Below are 17,269 nucleotides of genomic sequence, written 5' to 3'. Positions count from 1 at the left end.
TTAATTGCTTTCTTTCATTGACCAGCAATCCTATCTATAGATTTGCTGATGATAGCACATTGCATTCCACCTTTCAGTTTGAAAAACCTTGCCCTGCTCAAACAGCTTCAACTTCTTGAATATCCACTACCAATTGCTTAAATGCTGATCTTCAGTGGGACAAAGATAATTTAGTTGATTTCAGTTCTTCTAAACCTCAGTCTGTCTTATCTTGCAAAAAGGACTCTTCTGCTTCTATGCATATCTTCGATGACACTCCGATTTCTGAGCAAGGTCATATATCTGTAATGGGGATTACCCCGACTTCTAATCTCTCTTGGTATAAGCACATTACAAATATTTCTTCCTCTGCATCTAAAAAACTGGTTTTTCTCTTTTGCTGTCAGCATTACTTTGCTTCCAAAGCTGTTCACTCTGTACAAATTGCAAATCCTCTCTACCATGGACTATTATTCCCTCATCTGACCCCAAAACCTCTCTCTCAGGCTTCTAGATTCCATTCAAAAGGGCAGTTAGATTAATTGACTCATCTCTAAGAGAGTTTCTGTACTCTGTCTCATGGACATTCTGTTTCTGCTGTATACCTTTTCTAATAGATACTTCCATGAGAACTATTCTTCTAAATTGGCTTCTATAATTCCTGCTCTCTCTTTCAAAGTAGTGCAAAAATGTGCCACAACCAGTCAACATCTGTTTACTGTCCAACCTCAGACTCACAACCAGTTTTTCTTCTTTCTCCTTTATTCGTGTAACTTCTGTTTTCTGGAACAACCTTCTTTCATATGTATTTCCTGAAAATTATTTACACAGAAGTTCAAGTTTAATGTCAAGAAATACCTTCTTTTATCTTCTCAACCTCCAATCCATGCATGGCACTAATTACTATAGTTCCTAATACCTCTCGTTAGCATTAGCAGAAACATATGATGCAAGAAAGAAAGTTTATACATAAAAAAAAAAAAAAAAAAAAAAAACATCCTTCCTATTTCACTCCAAAAGTTTGTCTAGTTCTGCCTTGCTTTTATTTAAGCTGCCAACTTCCACAATGATAGATGGAAGTTTGTTCCTGCAGTCAACCACCTGCTGGCTAAAGGCAAATTTCCACACTTCTGTTCTGCAACTGTTGTACCTCAATTTGAATTTATGCACCATCAGATGTGTAATCGGACGGAGCAAGAGGAAGAATCCCATCAGCATTCAACTTGCTCAAACCAATGAAGGCCTTATACACCTCAATCAGATCACCTTGCATATACTACAATTTTCAGAACTTAAGCCTTTCTTGGTAAAATCAATCCTTTGTTCCACTTGCCAATCTCATTGCTCTTCTCTCTACTCATTCCAGCAACTCCACATCCTTCCTAAAATGAGGCCTCCAGACCTGAATGCAGTATTATTATTAAAAATTAGCATATGGTGCAAGGAAACCTAAGGCTTATGCCGTGCCAGCCAAAGAAAATAAATAAATAAAAAATAATAATAAAATTAAACAAAATAAATTCCTCATATGTGAATCTAGTTGCAAAATACACATTGAGATTGTTCATCAACCTGAGCAGGATCATTAACAGTTGAACCATCAATATCAGGTACTGATAACTGAATGAGTATTTTGCATCTACATTCACACATGAGTTATTTAATGAGGGGAGTGCCAGATGTTTATCAAACTCTAATAGGGAGCTAAGTGATTTTGTAATAACTGAGATCAAAGTGGAGTAGAAATTGTTGAATTAAACATTAAAAAAGGCACCTGCAGTGGACGGGATCTATCCAGTTATATTAAAGGAGGCAGCAAAGGAAGTAAGCAACCCCTTAGCCATAATTATGAGAGCTTCCTTGGACTCAGGTCCCCATGGACTGGAGTTGTGCAAGTGTTATCACCAATTCACAAAGGGGGTTCAAAAGGTGACAGGTAACTATAGACCTGTTAGTTTAACTTATGTTTCGGGGAAAATAATGGAATCACTGGTTAAAGAAGCATTGCAGGATCAAATAGACAAGTCTGCAGTAATAGTTAAGACAGCATGGGTTTGTTAAAGGAAGGCCTTGTCTGACCAGTTTGATTGGATACTATGGTGTGGTTACAAAGGAACTGAATGCCAAAAATAATTTTTTATATCGTATGCTTGGATTTCAGGAAAGCTTTTGATACTGTTGCACACGGAAGACTACTCTACAAATTGCTACAATAGATAAAGGGATTGTTGAGTGGGAGACAACAGAGTGGTAATCAGTGGACATTGCTCTTCGTGGTCAAATGTTATTAATGGAGTTTCCCAGGGTTCTGGTTTGGGCCCATTGTTGTTTTGTATATTTATCAATGACATTGATGAAGGTATATCAGGTTTAACGTCCAAGTTTGCAGATGATACAAAGGTTGGCAGGGTTGTTAGCGACAGTAAAAACAGTATGCTACTCCAACTGGATCTAGATAAGTTGGGGGAAATGAGCTGAGAAGTGGCAACTGAAGTTTAACATTGACAAATGCAAAGTACTGCATATGGGTAGCAATAACCAAAGAGAAATGTACCACTGTGTGGTACTACACTCAGGGAAGCGGAAAGTGAAAAAGACCTGGTGGTAATTGTGAGTCAAATATCAAGTTCATTTGAACAGTGCAGATGGGCTGCCAGGGCAGGTCATGGAGTTTTGTCAATGATTGAAAAATTGAGGATAGACAGTTGTAGAATAGATGTGCAGAAATTTGTCTTTAGCCAGTGGGTAGTTGATTGGTGGAACAGACTTCCATCTTTTGTTGTGGAAGTTGATAGCCTAAATAAATTTAAGGCTGAGTTGGACAGGCATTTGGAACCAATCAATTGAAGCGATGAAATGTTTTTTTTTTGCTGATGCTGCATAAGCTTGCTTTCTTGCATCGTATGCCTTTACTAATGCTAATTGCCTTGAATGCTTCTCATTTTGAATTTGCTGATTGTAACATAAGTTAGTCCCACTGTATAGAATTTGAAAACTGTCTGAGACCACTTTAGTTACCTTTCAAAAATAACTCTTCCCTTTACCCTTGATGAAATGGGTAGTTACATCTTCAAGAAAATCCATTTTCAGTACTCTTATCACTTTACTTAGTGGTTCTTTTATCTATTCTTAATCACTAATCACTTCTAATAATCAAATCAAGAGTAATCTTTCTCTCTCTCTCGTCGCATCCCTAACATGCTTATGCAGAAAACAGTCATCCAGTAAATCCCCAAAAGTCTTGCTAGTGTGTCCCTGACCAACCTGCAAGTTCGTCAATATCTGAAAAATTAAAATCCACCATTTACTGTCATACTTGTTAGGCCTATAACTCACTCCAACTGCCATTTATACTTTCCCGGTGCTTATGTCACACCAAACTGCCTTCACATTGTACTTTCTGCCCATGTAAACTGGATGCACCGCTTTAGATTTTATGTGCCTCTCATTAAATTACCAGGAATTTCTTTTAATTTATATTATATGTTCAAGTTAGCTTTTCAGTAATAGTTTTTTAAGGTTGAGTGCAGTATGGTTATTGTAAGTCACATTACCCATTCTCTGGTCATTTTTATATTTTAAAGAACACAGATAGTACAAAATATTTAAAAATTGTTATATGGCAACCTTATGTGTCATTTGTGTGTTTTTTTTTTTTTTTTTTGTTTAGGAGCATTAGCAACTAAGGCCATATTGCTCTGGGGATATGCGGTGGTCATTCCCTGAGCTGTCCGCATCCTCCATATTTGGTAGTCACGGGCTCAAACCCTGGTCTAATCAAGAAGTGTGTGCTACGCACTGCTGCTCCTGGCTACGGAGGCATGTCATTTGTGATGCTGATAAATTCAGATGCAGTCTACATCAGTTATGAGTGGTTAAAATGGAAGAATTTTTAATTATTATAGACTGCCAAAATGTATTTAGACTTGCATTTTTGAAGATATTGGTATTACTATTTCATTGAGTGTATCCATGGGACAGTTTTTATTGTCACATTTATTACTTTTTTTTTTTTTTTTTTTTTTCTGGATTATATGGAAATGCCCAGAATGCTTCATGCTTTTCAAAGTTATGCAGATTTGACACACAGAAACAAATTCAGTATTAACAGCAGATTTTGAATATTAGTTTTTAGTGGTGTAGGCAACTTGGTTAAAACTTTTCTCTTCTTCCTTCTCTCTAGGGCATACAAAATGTATAGTGTTGCAAGAAATTAATACATTACAGATTATTATTAGCCATATGGTGCAAGGAAGCCTGAGGCTTATGCTGCATCAGCCAAAAAAAAAAAAATTCTTAATTACCCTGAGAGAGAGAACAAGAGTCAGAAGTAGAAAGGAACCACAAGAAAGAGAAGAATGATGATTTACAGCTCAGGACCCTGGGTGTGCCTAACCCATACTCACCAGATGTCAGTCCCTGGGGTTGAACTGGAGGTTTGACAAGATTGTCGGTTCTGGTGTGTTACCAGAAGACCACGGGGACATTCCACTGTTCCTTAATACTCAAATAATAACACATTATAGCAGTTATCACAAAAAATTAGCATTTCAAGCATATAAACAGCTCCCCGTTACATCCACTTGCATGTCTGTCTTTTGTACTTGTGCACATTGTATTGCTGTCAGAGGAGTACAGTAAAGGAGGTGGCTTCAGACTGCAAGCTGTATTTGGGCCATTTCTTCAGATTGCACACCCCCATGAAAATGTGGGCAGCCCTAATTGTTATCTCTCCTCTTCAAGTTTGAAATTAGCATGTCACAAAATATAGTAATATCAATAGTAATTTTAATATTAATACAACCATGTAATAAAAGTGTTATTAGTATCATTTAATAATTGTGTTGATTTTTTTTATTTAAGTTTTATATTTAAAAATTAAAGCCGTAAATATGAATATTGAGCAACAATATAGGCAATCTTATTTTGAAAAATGCATAATTATTGATAAGGAACTTAGCATTAGCATTAGTAGAGGCATTTGATGCAAGAAAGCAAGCTTATGCAGTATCAGCCAAAAAAAAAAAAAAAAAAAACCACTCCCACTTCACCCCTCTGTTCGTTCAAAATACCTGTCCAGCTGAGCCTTAAACTTATTTAGGCTATCAACTTCCACGACAAGGGATAGAAGTCTGTTCCACCAACCAACCACTCGCTGGCTAAAGGCAAATTTCTGCACGTCTATCCTACATCTGTCTTTCCTCAATTTGAATTTATGCCCTCTCAGGTGATTATTCTGAGCTAGAGGAAGAATCCCATCAGCATTGAGCATGCTCAAACCATTCAATGCTTTATACACCTCTATCAGATCACCTCGCTGGTGCCTAGTCTCCAGACACTGTAATTTGCAAATCTTAAGCCTTTCTTCGTAAGAGCACCCCTTTGTTCCATTCACTAATCTTGTTGCCCTTCTCTGTACTCGTTCCAGCAGCTCTACATCCTTCTTGAAATGAGGCCTCCAGGCCTGTATACAGTACTCTAGGTGTGGCCTGACCATTGCCTTATACAAGGGAATAATCACCTCCTTATCCCTGCTAGAAAAATTCCTATATATCATTGACAATACACCATGAGCTACTCTAGCAGCCCGTCTGCACTGCTCAGAGAACTTCATATCTGCCTGCACAACCACCCCCAGGTCCCTTTCATTCTCTACCACTGTCAGTGTAATACCACAGAGTTGATACGTTGCTCTGGGGTTGCTGTTTCCCATGTGTAGTACTTTACATTTGTCAATGTTAAACTTCATTTGCCACCTCTCAGCCCATCTGCTCAACCTTTCCAGATCCTGTTGCAGCAGCATAGTGTCAGTAGTGTCCTTGACAACCCTGCCTACCTTTGTATCGTCTGCAAACTTCGACAATAAGCTTGATATACCATCATCAATATCATTTATGAATACAGAAAACAATAATGGACCCAACACTGAGCCCTGAGGGACTCCACTAATAACATTAGTCCACGACGAGCAGTGTCCATTGATTACCACTCTCTGTCTTCTCCCCCTCAGCCACCGCTTTACCCACAGCAGCAATTTGCCTCCAATGTTACACTGCTCCAATTTGTGCAGCAGTCTTCCATGTGCAACAGTATCAAAAGCCTTTCTAAGATCCAAGTATATAATATCAAAGTTATTCCCTGCATACAGTTCCTTTGTGACTGCATCATAGTATCCAATCAAATTGGTCAGGCAAGACTTCCCCTTAACAAAACCATGCTGTGTCCGAGCTATAACTGAAGTCTTGTCTAAATGATCCTGCAGTGCTTCTTTAACTAGTGCCTCCATTAATTTTCCTAGAACAGAAGTTAAACTCACAGGTCTATAATTGCTTGTGTCAGCTTTTGATCCTCCTTTGTGAATTGGGGTCACATTTGCACGTCTCCAGTCTATGGGTACCTCCTCTGAGTCCAAGGAAGCTCTCATAATTATGGCTAAGGGTTTGCTTACTTCCTTTGCTGCCTCCTTTAATATAACTGGATAGATCCCATCCACCCCAGGTGCCTTTCTTGTGTTTATCTTCAACAATTTCTCCTCCACTTTACTCTCAGTTATTACAAGATTCTCTAGCTTACTGCTAGAGTTGAATACACCTCTGGCTTTCCCCTCGCTAAATAACTCCTCATGTGTGAATGTCGATGCAAAATATTCATTAGTTTGTTAGCTACCTGAGCAGGATCATCAACAGTTGACCCATCGATATCAAGTGGACCAATCTGATTCATCCCCTTCCTTCTAGAGTTTACATAAGTAAAGAACTCTTTGCTGTTTTTCTCTGCATCCCTTGCCAAAGATTTCTCATAATCTGCCTTCGCCTGCCTAATCTCCTTTGTAACTTGGTTACAGATCAACTTGTATCTATCATAGGCTTCTGTGTCATGTGTTAATTTGTATGTATCCCATGCATGTTTCTTCTCTGCCATATGCCTCATCAGTTCATCTGACATCCATTTAGGCCTAAACCTTGAACAATATTTCTTAGTTGGTATGTAAAGTCTAGTAGCTTCCAAGATAAGTTCTTTGAATGCTTCCCATTTTGCATTTACTGTTGGTAACATCATCAGTTGGTCCCACTGTATAGAATTTAAATACTGTCTCCGTCCATCGTAGTTGCCTTTACGAAAGCAATAACCCTTCCCTTTACCCCTAATGGTAGTTACCTCTTTGAGTAAATCCCACTTCAGCACACTGTGATCACTGCCACCTAGTGGTTCATTTATCTGCAGATTCTTAATGCATGAAGAATCACTGCTGATAATCAAATCAAGAGTATTCCTCCCTCTAGTTGCCTCCCGAACATGCTGATGTAGAAAACAATCATCCAATAAATCCACAAAAGCCTTGCTAGTGTGTGAGTGACCAGCCCACAAATTCCAGTCAATATCTGGGAAATTAAAATCTCCCATTATAAGACTCTCAGATTTACTGGCCCACTCTATTTCCCTGTACAATATCTTATTATACTCATCAGAGTCATTAGGCCTATAGCACACTCCTACTCTCAATTTTGATCTCCCAATGCTTATGTCACACCAAACTGACTCGACACTGCACTGTCCAGCGATGTCCACTGGCTTCACTTCCTTGGATTTTATGTATTTCTTAACTAATAGCATAACCCCTCCTCCCTTCCTATCCAGTCTATCTTTTCTGTAGACGTTGTACTCCCCAAATTCCAGTTCTGCATTCCTTATATCTGTGTGACACCAAGTCTCTGATATCCCAACAATATCTGCCTTTGATGTTTTGAGCAATACCTCAAATTCATCAAATTTATTTACTAAACTCCTAGCATTGGTGTACACGCAAGTATACATGCACCTATTTCTATTCTTAGCTACCCTAACACAACCCATGTGTTTACTTGTACCGCAATGACTCCCAGCAGTCTCTGAAATATCCTGAATCTTGTTTTTCAGGCTTCTGCTCATTCCAATAGAAGCAGTGCAAGAATCTCTTTCACCTCTGCCAGTGGCTACTGTTAATCTATTTGTCTTTGTATCCCCCCAAGCTAGCAGTTTTCCAACCCACCTAACACTGCCTCGATAGCATCAGCAAATATTCTTGCACCCTTTCTATTTAAGTGTATCCCATCCCTGTAGAAGCAATCCCTCCTGTTAACAAGTACAGTCCAGGCTGAAAAAAATTCTACCCCTTGAGCCTTGCACAATCTTTCCAGGGCCGAATTGATCGACAAGGCTCTCATCATATACTCCCTCCTATCGTGTCTGGGCAGAATTGCAGACACTTTCAAATTCAACCCTATTTCACGGCTTTTTATGGCTCCTATGCTTGAAAAAGATGGGTGGCTCTTTTTGCATTGTGTGATAAATATAAACACAAAAAATGTACATTTAATGAGTTGCTAGATTTTGATTACTCTCTACATAAGTAGCACACTTGAAAAAAATTGTAATTTTGCAACACACTTTATCAAATATAATTATGTAGTGCTTAAACTGAAAAAAATACTGTATTATGTATTCAGTCAAGGAAGAACTGATATATATTAATAAAGCCCAAGCCAAAGATTTTTTATTTAGTTGCCAAATATACAAATTGGAAGTTTTTACTGAAGTATTTTATGAGACACCTGAACTTTGCTTTTGGGTGATTTCGGCGCCTCCGTAGCCAGGTGGGAAGGAGCACACGCTTCTTGATTAGACCGGGGTTCGAACCCGTCACCACCAAATAAGGAGGATGCGGAAAGGTCAAGGGAATGACCACCGCATATTTCCCGAGCAATATGGCCTTAGTTGCTAATGCTCCTAAAAACCAAATAACAAATAACTTGGGTGATTTCCTATATATTAGTGCATATTTCAGATAAATTTACTCTCATCTTATCTTCAATGCACATCAGTTTTTCCATTTTATTGGATTTAGTATTTGTTAATGTTGAGAATCCTAGCTCACAACAATAATTCGTGGGGAACTGCAATAAAATTTGAACACAATTTGAAATTTCAGGATGCTCATCATTGATTGAATTCCAAAATGCATTAGGAGGGTGGGCAGTATGTTTCTTTTTAAGACAGATCACATGAAATTGAGTCTAATTGTTCTTCAGTCACCGTGGACCCTTATCCAGACAAAGTGGACATAAAAAGGTTTCGTACCTGGTCAAAACTATATTTAGTAATGGAAAGTATTTTCAGTGGTGTAAGTGGAGTGGCGATATACTTTTTACAAGAGCAGCAATATCTATTTTTTATTCATTTTAGCTATTAATGGAAACATATCAAGATTTTACCCTTCTTGCTCTGTTCAGCCAAATCAACAGTTTTTTCTTAAATGCTAGTAGTTTGTCTTTAGAAATAAGGTTGTTATCATTGCATCCTTACATACTGGTATTCAAGCTGTTGAAATAGATTAATATTTCCGCTAGATAGGCTAGCCTCACGCACGTAGCTCATTATTTAGGTATTCATAAAAATGTGTTTTTTTTTTTTTTTTTTTGATTGAAAGAAAACTACTTACATTTTGTCTTTCAGTTCATAGATGCAAAACAATACCTTTACTCTTGACAGCTGTGGATATGCGGTGGTCATTCCCTGACCTAATCTTACTTCTGGGTACAAAATTAAACATTCATGCTTAGCCACCGTGGCAGTATAAACCTGATCAAAGAGACTGGTTTTGATTAATGTAAATGACCATTAATACTGGTTTCAGCTCATTGCCTAGTGTTCTTCCATCCAGGGCCTCTGTGCAGGAAGCAGTGAGCAAACATTGCTTTTGGATTTTCATTCTCTACAAATGAAATAAAACTCTTGATGGACCTTATCATTGGAGCACCATTGGTACTGTGACACCCATGCATGGCTTCCATGAAAGTTCTAATTTTTCTAAGTAGCCAGTCAAAGTATCAAAAATGTTTAAGCTCTTTGCAGCATGAGAATTGAGGTATAATTTTGGTTCCTTAAATAAAATGAACAAAGGCTAGTAGTTGTTCTTTGTCACTAATATCAATTGACTCATCCACTTGTAATGCGAAACCTGATTCTGTATCTGATCCTCGATGTTTAGAAGACATTTCAATTATTCTTCAAATAGTGTCACCTGGTAGGAGTATTTTAGCAATTTCTCTTTCAGCTTCAGCACCAAACAATGTTTGGACAATCAATCGACAAGTTGGCAAAGTAAGGGACTCGGCTATGGTGTGTAGTTTCTTTTGCAATGAAATGTTTCTTCTACTCGATAAACAATCCGAGCTTTTTCGGAAATTTGTATTCTTTTCTCAAAATAGTTTGCCTGTTTTTTTATTCTTCAAGTAATCTTTTGAAATTGCTGAAATCTTTATCCACAAGATTTGCATAGTTAATGATTAAATGTCTCTTCAATTTGCTAGGAACCATGGTATCACTGGAATGTTTTTCACCCGAATAGCACACAGAAGTAGAGTACAGTGCAACTCTTCACACCTAAAAAAATCCATAACTTTAATAACTGACCATATACTTTCGGATAACTTTGCATGTTCTGCTAAAATCAAGTTGGCTTTTATTATTTGTGGGCATTCCAATATAATCCCTTGTGCAGCACTCTCTCTCCTTCATGTTTTCTGATGAAATTTACCATTTACTTTTAGGGTGGTTACTTAAGCATGAAAAAAAGTAACAATTAAACAAAAAATACTGCTAAAATGCCTTATATATAATTATAATACAACACTGATTATATCTCTGCAAATATCACTGAGCAAGATTGAGAATTTTTTATTTCTCTTAGGTGAACTGGCCAATGGGTATAAGTTGCTAGATAGCACTTGTTCTGAGACAGCTGCCACCATAGAGAAGATATTACAGTGTAATGCTAATTGTGACAATTATATGGAGGCAGCGTTGGGTTATGTAGATTTAGTTGGGGTTTCCCACTTGGGTGCCCCTCACTGTATGGATTTGCACTATAATTGCTATTTCTTGAGGTTAGAAATGCTGAGTCATGGAAAATCAAGTTGAAAGCAAGTGACAGCTAGAACGAGGTTATAAACAAATAACTGTACCACCAAAGGGGGTTCCCAAAACTCATGTTGGGACCATGCACAGAAGATATGAATTCTGTTTCCATATAATAACTTCTGTTATGCCAGACCAACTCCTGACAAACAGGTGATAGTACATAGCAGTACATTTTTGTTATTTTTCTTACAAATTTTAAAATTTGCCCTTATAATTTTAATTGATCTCATTGCACACACACAAGTGTGCCATAGCAGAAGAGCAGCCACTACCCTACATAAAAGGGTATAAAAATTTTTAAATGTGATACCCCCGCCCATTATTCTATTGCATTGTGAACGTATTTTCCCAACTTCTCCACCCCACTTAAGGAATTTCATAATGGGAAGTTAAAACTTTAGTGCTGATTTCTGTTAGTTCTCGTTAACAGAAATCCTAGTTAATAGAAGCTGTTGCATGTTTAAATTATCTGTAAATGTCTTTAATAGAGAATACACATTGTCATAAAGATAATATTAGTAATAAATTTAAAAGCAACCCAATATCTGCAAACTTATACGTTACGTGTAATGTATAATAATTCATCTTCTATCTAAATATGTAAACTGAATATATGTGTACAAGGGAAAAATGTATTTTATAATGCTGCATAACAATAAATTTGAGAATATTTTTTGTCAGATTTTTTTCCAAGCTTATAAACGTGATTGGTATACACAAATGTTGTTCAACCTCAAGCCTGAAGAATTAATTCATGCTTCTGATCTCATTCATTTTGTTGATTTTTATCTATATATTTAATCACATTCATTTTAAGCTTACATCTTCAGAGGAGAATGAAGCCAACAGAGAATAAAAGTAGATGTCTTTAACATTAATTGGAATTTTTTTTTATTATTATTTATCAACGCTGAAACAAAGTAGTCTATATATATATAACCTTATTTTAACACGATGGTGTATTTTTTCTTTTTTTTATGCATTTTAGAAAACTAAAGTAAACATAGGTGATTGGACAAATAGAACACAGAGGCACATAAATTAGAAGAAATTACCAGTCCTTGGAGAAATATCCATGTAAGTTTTTTTTTTTTTTTTTTTTTTTTAAATCTCCCACTTGATTGCCTCCAACCTTGTGAACAGATAGTTACCAAGGGTCAAGAGAGGTTTGTTCCTTTTTTTTTTCTTTTTTCCCCCTTCTCCCCCCTACATTCCATGGGATAATGGCCTTCAGTTGGCTGTGGTAATGAAAGATGCCTTGATCCGTAGTAATTTTTTTTTTGTTTTTTTATGCAAATATAATTAGCATTTTTTTTTTTTTTTTTTTTTTAGTCTGTTTTTTTCTACCATCATATGCTCTTTTGGAAAATGAAAAGTTAAACCTTTGAGGGGCAAAGGAAGTGTAATAAAATCCATATCAAAGCAGTATTCTGATATGTGAACTATGATTCATTTGTCATACTGATACTGAACAAAATTGCATTGTTTGTAATGTAAATATTAAATCTAGTTGGAAGAAAAATTAAAATGCAAAAAAACAACTCTGAAATAGACTTTAATTCATATTCTAATGAAATGTTTGCTTAAGATGGCTATGATCAGTTACAGCTTGCCTTTTTTTTTTTTTGTTTCATACATTTTTATTCAGAAGTAAGCTTATTCCACACAAGAGGATGTGAGGGGTACATTTGATCTGATACAAAAATTGTTGTCCTGTAATCATATTGGAATATTTTGACATTGCAGGAATGTATAACCAAAGGGAATGCTATGGTTTTACAAATATAATTAACTTTATATTTGTAAATTTTCATAAGACCTAACGCGAAATATAGATGTACCACCCAAGATTATAGAAACTATAAAAATAATTTCTGGGTAACTAGTGAAACTTTCATTGACCATTTGTGCAAACTCTGTTCCAGAAATACATTCAAGCAGTATGGAAGAAAATCTCAGTTTAAGTCACCATCAGATAACTACCTAAAAGTTGATCACTTTAAAGAGCTCTATTCAAATTTATGTTTGTTGACATGACTTAGTTTTTAATTCTGTGAATACATATACTTCATACCCAAAGTACTCTCTGTGTATTTTTATTTGAATATGGGCTTAATACCCCTGTAAGTTCATATTCAGTCCTATTTTCTTATTGTTAGGTTTCTAGTTATTTTGATGCATCTGTTTGGTTTTATACTGTTCTCTGAATTAAGAGCTGTTTATGATAATCAGTAGGATGGGTGAGGGATTTTGATCAACTCAAAAAAGGGATCATGATATGTAGAAGAGATAAAATTGCTCTAAATCAGTTTCTCAACCTTTTTTTAATTATCGCTTCCTAAAGGGCTTTTTTTAGACAATTTTTCCCCCTAATTTTTGGTCCCCCCATGAAATTTTAAACAAGAAAATACTCTATTCAGTAGGATCCCTGAGCTTCTTAGCTAAAAGTTCAATGATAGTAAGTTTAATTCTAATGTCTCCTCTTGAACATATATCAATTCTGGTTCTTCTGTTAATATTTTATTTACGGAATTAAAACCACTTTCAACAATATAAGACATTAAACAAAGAAGTACTTTGGCCATTTCAGACCACATTGTTGAATAAAGAAGTTTAGTTGTTTTTGATCCCCACAACTCATCCATTCCACCTTTTTCGAATTTCAAATATTTCCAGGTTTTCAGTGAAGGCACATTTGCAGTCTATCACCGTAATTAACTTCCCTTGAAGTTGAAGTGATTGATACCTTATTAAGTTTTTGAAAAATCCGTGCCATATAGTATATGTTGTTTTTTTTGTTTGCTGATCTCCTTTGCTTTCTAAAAAACTAATTATTGTATCAAAAAGGTTTACAAATCTTGTTAGACAGTTTCCTTTAGAAAGCCATCTGACCTGTATGTAAAAGAAGCCTCACACACTGTTCTTCATTATCAACACAAAATTTTCTGAAAAGGCAATCATAATTAGTATGTGACTTTATTTTATTAATGGTTTTAATAACTATATTAAGAGACTGATAAAGAACTGGACTAATATTTTTTGCAACCAGGTGATGTTGCTCAGTACAGTGTACTGCAAGAACTGCAGAACATACTTCCTTTAGGTGGGCTATACAACCTTTATCTTTCAACCATGGAGCACCATCAGTGGTACAGGATACTAAATTTTCCATGGGTTGATTTTCATCAAACCATGTTTTTAAAGCAACAAATATGGATGCTTTGGTACATCCCCCCCCCCATTTTTAGCATTATTAGAGGCTTATAGTGCAAGAAAGCAAGCTTTGCAGCATCATCCCCTCCATTCGTTCCAAATGCCTGTCCAGCTCAGCCTTAAATTTATTTAGGCTATCAACTTCCACAACAAAAGATGGAAATCTCTTCCACCAATCAACTACATACTGGCTAAAGGCAAATTTCTGCGCATCTATTCTACAACTGTCTTTCCTCAATTTGAATCTGTGCCCCCTCAGGTTCTTAATCTGAGCAAGAGGACGAATCCCATCAGCATTCAGCTTGCTCAAGCCATTCAGGGCCTTATACATTTCAATCAGATCACCTTGCAGGTGCCTACTTTCCAGGCACTGCAATTTGCAGAACTTAAGTCTTTCTTGGTAAGAGCACCCCCTTTGTTCCTCTCACCAATCTTGTTTCCCTTCTTTGTTCTAGCAACTCTACATCCTTCCTAAAATGAGGCCTCCAAACCTGTACCAGTACTCTAGGTGTAGCCTGACCATTGCCTTGTATAACTGGATAATCACTTCCCTGTCTCTGCTAGCAAAACACCTATATATCCCTCCATAGCTGAGTGGTCAGGAGCGGGAGTGCAGTAGCATATGCTCTTTGAGTAGACCAGGGTTCAAGCCCCTGACTGCTGAATACGGTCGATCTGCCAACCCCGCACTGGACCAGCGTGGCAGATTATGGTCCATTTCCCTCAGCATGAATTGTTGAGGAGGCTTCCATCCTGCAGTGGGTTGATAATGGTTGCACTTTACCTTTTTTATATCATTGACAAGACTCCATGGCCAGTTCAACGTTTGAATACTCGTCCATCCTACTGCCTCGGGACCCGGTTCGCAAATGCTGACTTCCAGCGGGATCGCTGTTCATGCGACCTCCCGTTCAACATCCTTTACCGCATGATGAAGGCATTTCTGACCCTGCAATGCTATGTGATTCCGATTCGTCTTTGTGCCCCCTACACCTCCTGCAAGTTTGTCGCACTGGTAGTGAATCACCCTGTACAAAACAACAATGGGCCCACCCAACGGCGAACCCTGGGGGAACTCCACTAATAACATTTGTCTGTGAATAGTAGTGTCCACTGATTACCACTCTCTGTCGTCTCGCACTCAACCATACCTTTATCCATTGTAGCAATTTACGCATAATGCCATACCTCTCCAATTTGTACAGCAGTCTTCCATGTGCAACAGTATCAAAAGCTTATCTGAAATCCAAGTATATGATATCAAAATTATTTTTGACATTCAGTTCCTTTGTGACCACATCATAGTATCCAATCAAATTGGTCAGACAAGATCTCCCTTTAACAAACCCAAGCTGTGTCTTAACTATTACTGCAGCCATGTCTAGATGATCCTGCAATGCTTCTTTAACTAGTGATTCCATTATTTGCCCCGGAACACAAGTTAAACTAACAGGTCTATAGTTTCTTGTGTCACCTTTTGCATCCCTTTGTGAATTGGTGAAACATTTGCACACCTCCACTCCATGGGGACCTCCCCTGATTCCAAGGAAGCTCTCATAATTATGGCTAAGGGTTTTCTTACTTCCTTTGCTGCCTCCTTTAATATAACTGGATAGATCCCATCCACCCCAGGTGCCTTTTTTGTGTTTAACTTCAACAGTTTCTCCTCCACTTTGCTCTCAGTTATTACAAAATCACTTAGCTCCCTGTTAGAGTTTGATAAACTTTTGACACTCCCCTCATTGAATAACTCCTCATGTGTGAATGTAGATGCAAAATACTCATTCAGTTTATCATCTACCCCAGCATGATCAACAGTAGTCAACCCATCTATGTTAAGTGGTCCACTCTGATTTATCCCTTTCCTTCTACAGTTTACATAAGTAAAGAACTCTTTGCTGTTTTTCTTTGCATCCTTTGCCAAGGATTTCTTGTATGCCTTTGCCTGCCTAACCTCCTTTGTGACTTGATTACAGACTAATTTATATCTGCCATAGGCTTCTGTGTCACCTGATACTTTATATGCATCCCATACATTTTGGAGGCGTCTCCGTAGCCAGGTGGGAAGGAGCAGCAGTGCATAGCACACGCTTCTTGATTAGACCGGGGTTCGAGCCCGTCACCACCAAATACGGAGTATGCGGAAAGGTCAAGGAATGACCACCGCATATCCCGGAGCAATATGGCCTTAGTTGCTAATGCTCCTAAAAACCAAATAACGAACGAATACATTTTGGACTGGAGGTGGTTTTTGTTAATAAGCAGCCCCCTAGCTGGCAAATCTGCTGTATACATACAGATGATATACAGATTCAAAGTCATGTTAATTACAATGTCATAAAGTGAAATGAACATATAACATGTCCAGACAATAAATCAAGTCACACAACTAATTAGAAATATTAATTGTGGCACAAGGAATCACAAGAAAAGCACATTTAGTCATTCATATGACATGAATAGGACCAAATGTGGCACAGATGCTTCAGTACAGGCAATTTCTATAGATTTTGCAAACATCATCTATTCTTGCTATTTTACAATCATCAAAATAATGAACGTGCCATTAGAAGGGCCTTATTGCTGGTAACTGTTGATTCATCAATCCGAATAGAAAATTTTCTTGTTTTAATTTGTCAGTTAGCTACTGTTCAATGTTAACTGACATCTTGATTTGTCTTCGTATTGAATCGTTGCTCAATGTCTATGCTTTAAATTACTGAAAGGTTGATGCATGATTGTTGAAATTTCAGTCTCAGCAATACAGTTGCTGCTTACAGTTTTTGCAAAGGTTTCTGCTATTTTATAATACGCAATCATTCCATCCTCATTTATTTGTGTATTCTTCTTAAACAAGGAAGTAACTTTGCTCAAAATTCTCTTTTAAATTTTTAAAATATTTGATATGTTTACCAACTTTATCAGAATGTTTCCTTAAGTGATCTAAAAGTCTTAATGGTTTCATAGCCTCATTTGAAAAAGAACTATTACACATAAGACACATGGCTGTCTTGAGTCGGATGGACTTTCAATAAAACCATAAGCTAGATCCCAATACTGCTGACACTGTCTTTTCAGCACTTGACATGATTGATGATAGGTTGAATAACTACAAAGA

The 17,269-nt window shown here is 37.1% G+C and overlaps 1 protein-coding gene across 6 annotated transcripts in view; it reads left to right on the top strand.

Annotated features, from left to right (window-relative positions):
- The window catches only part of LOC150076573 (ELAV-like protein 2), an 83,209-nt gene that overhangs the window by 26,079 nt on the left and 39,861 nt on the right, over nt 1–17,269 (top strand). For 2 of the 6 annotated variants that reach the window (XM_090387490.1, XM_090387488.1), the window contains exon 2: nt 11,927–12,015. The exons of the other annotated variants lie outside the window; for them this stretch is intronic. The gene's annotated coding sequence lies outside the window, so the exon portion shown is untranslated. The remainder of the gene's footprint in view (nt 1–11,926; nt 12,016–17,269) is intronic. 6 annotated transcript variants of the gene reach the window in all.

Source organism: Mastigoproctus giganteus, chromosome 13 (genome assembly GCF_048544385.1).
Source record: "Mastigoproctus giganteus isolate SK-2022 chromosome 13, ASM4854438v1, whole genome shotgun sequence".
NCBI lineage: Eukaryota > Metazoa > Arthropoda > Arachnida > Uropygi > Thelyphonidae > Mastigoproctus > Mastigoproctus giganteus.
This window is presented reverse-complemented; position numbering and strand designations above follow the sequence as displayed.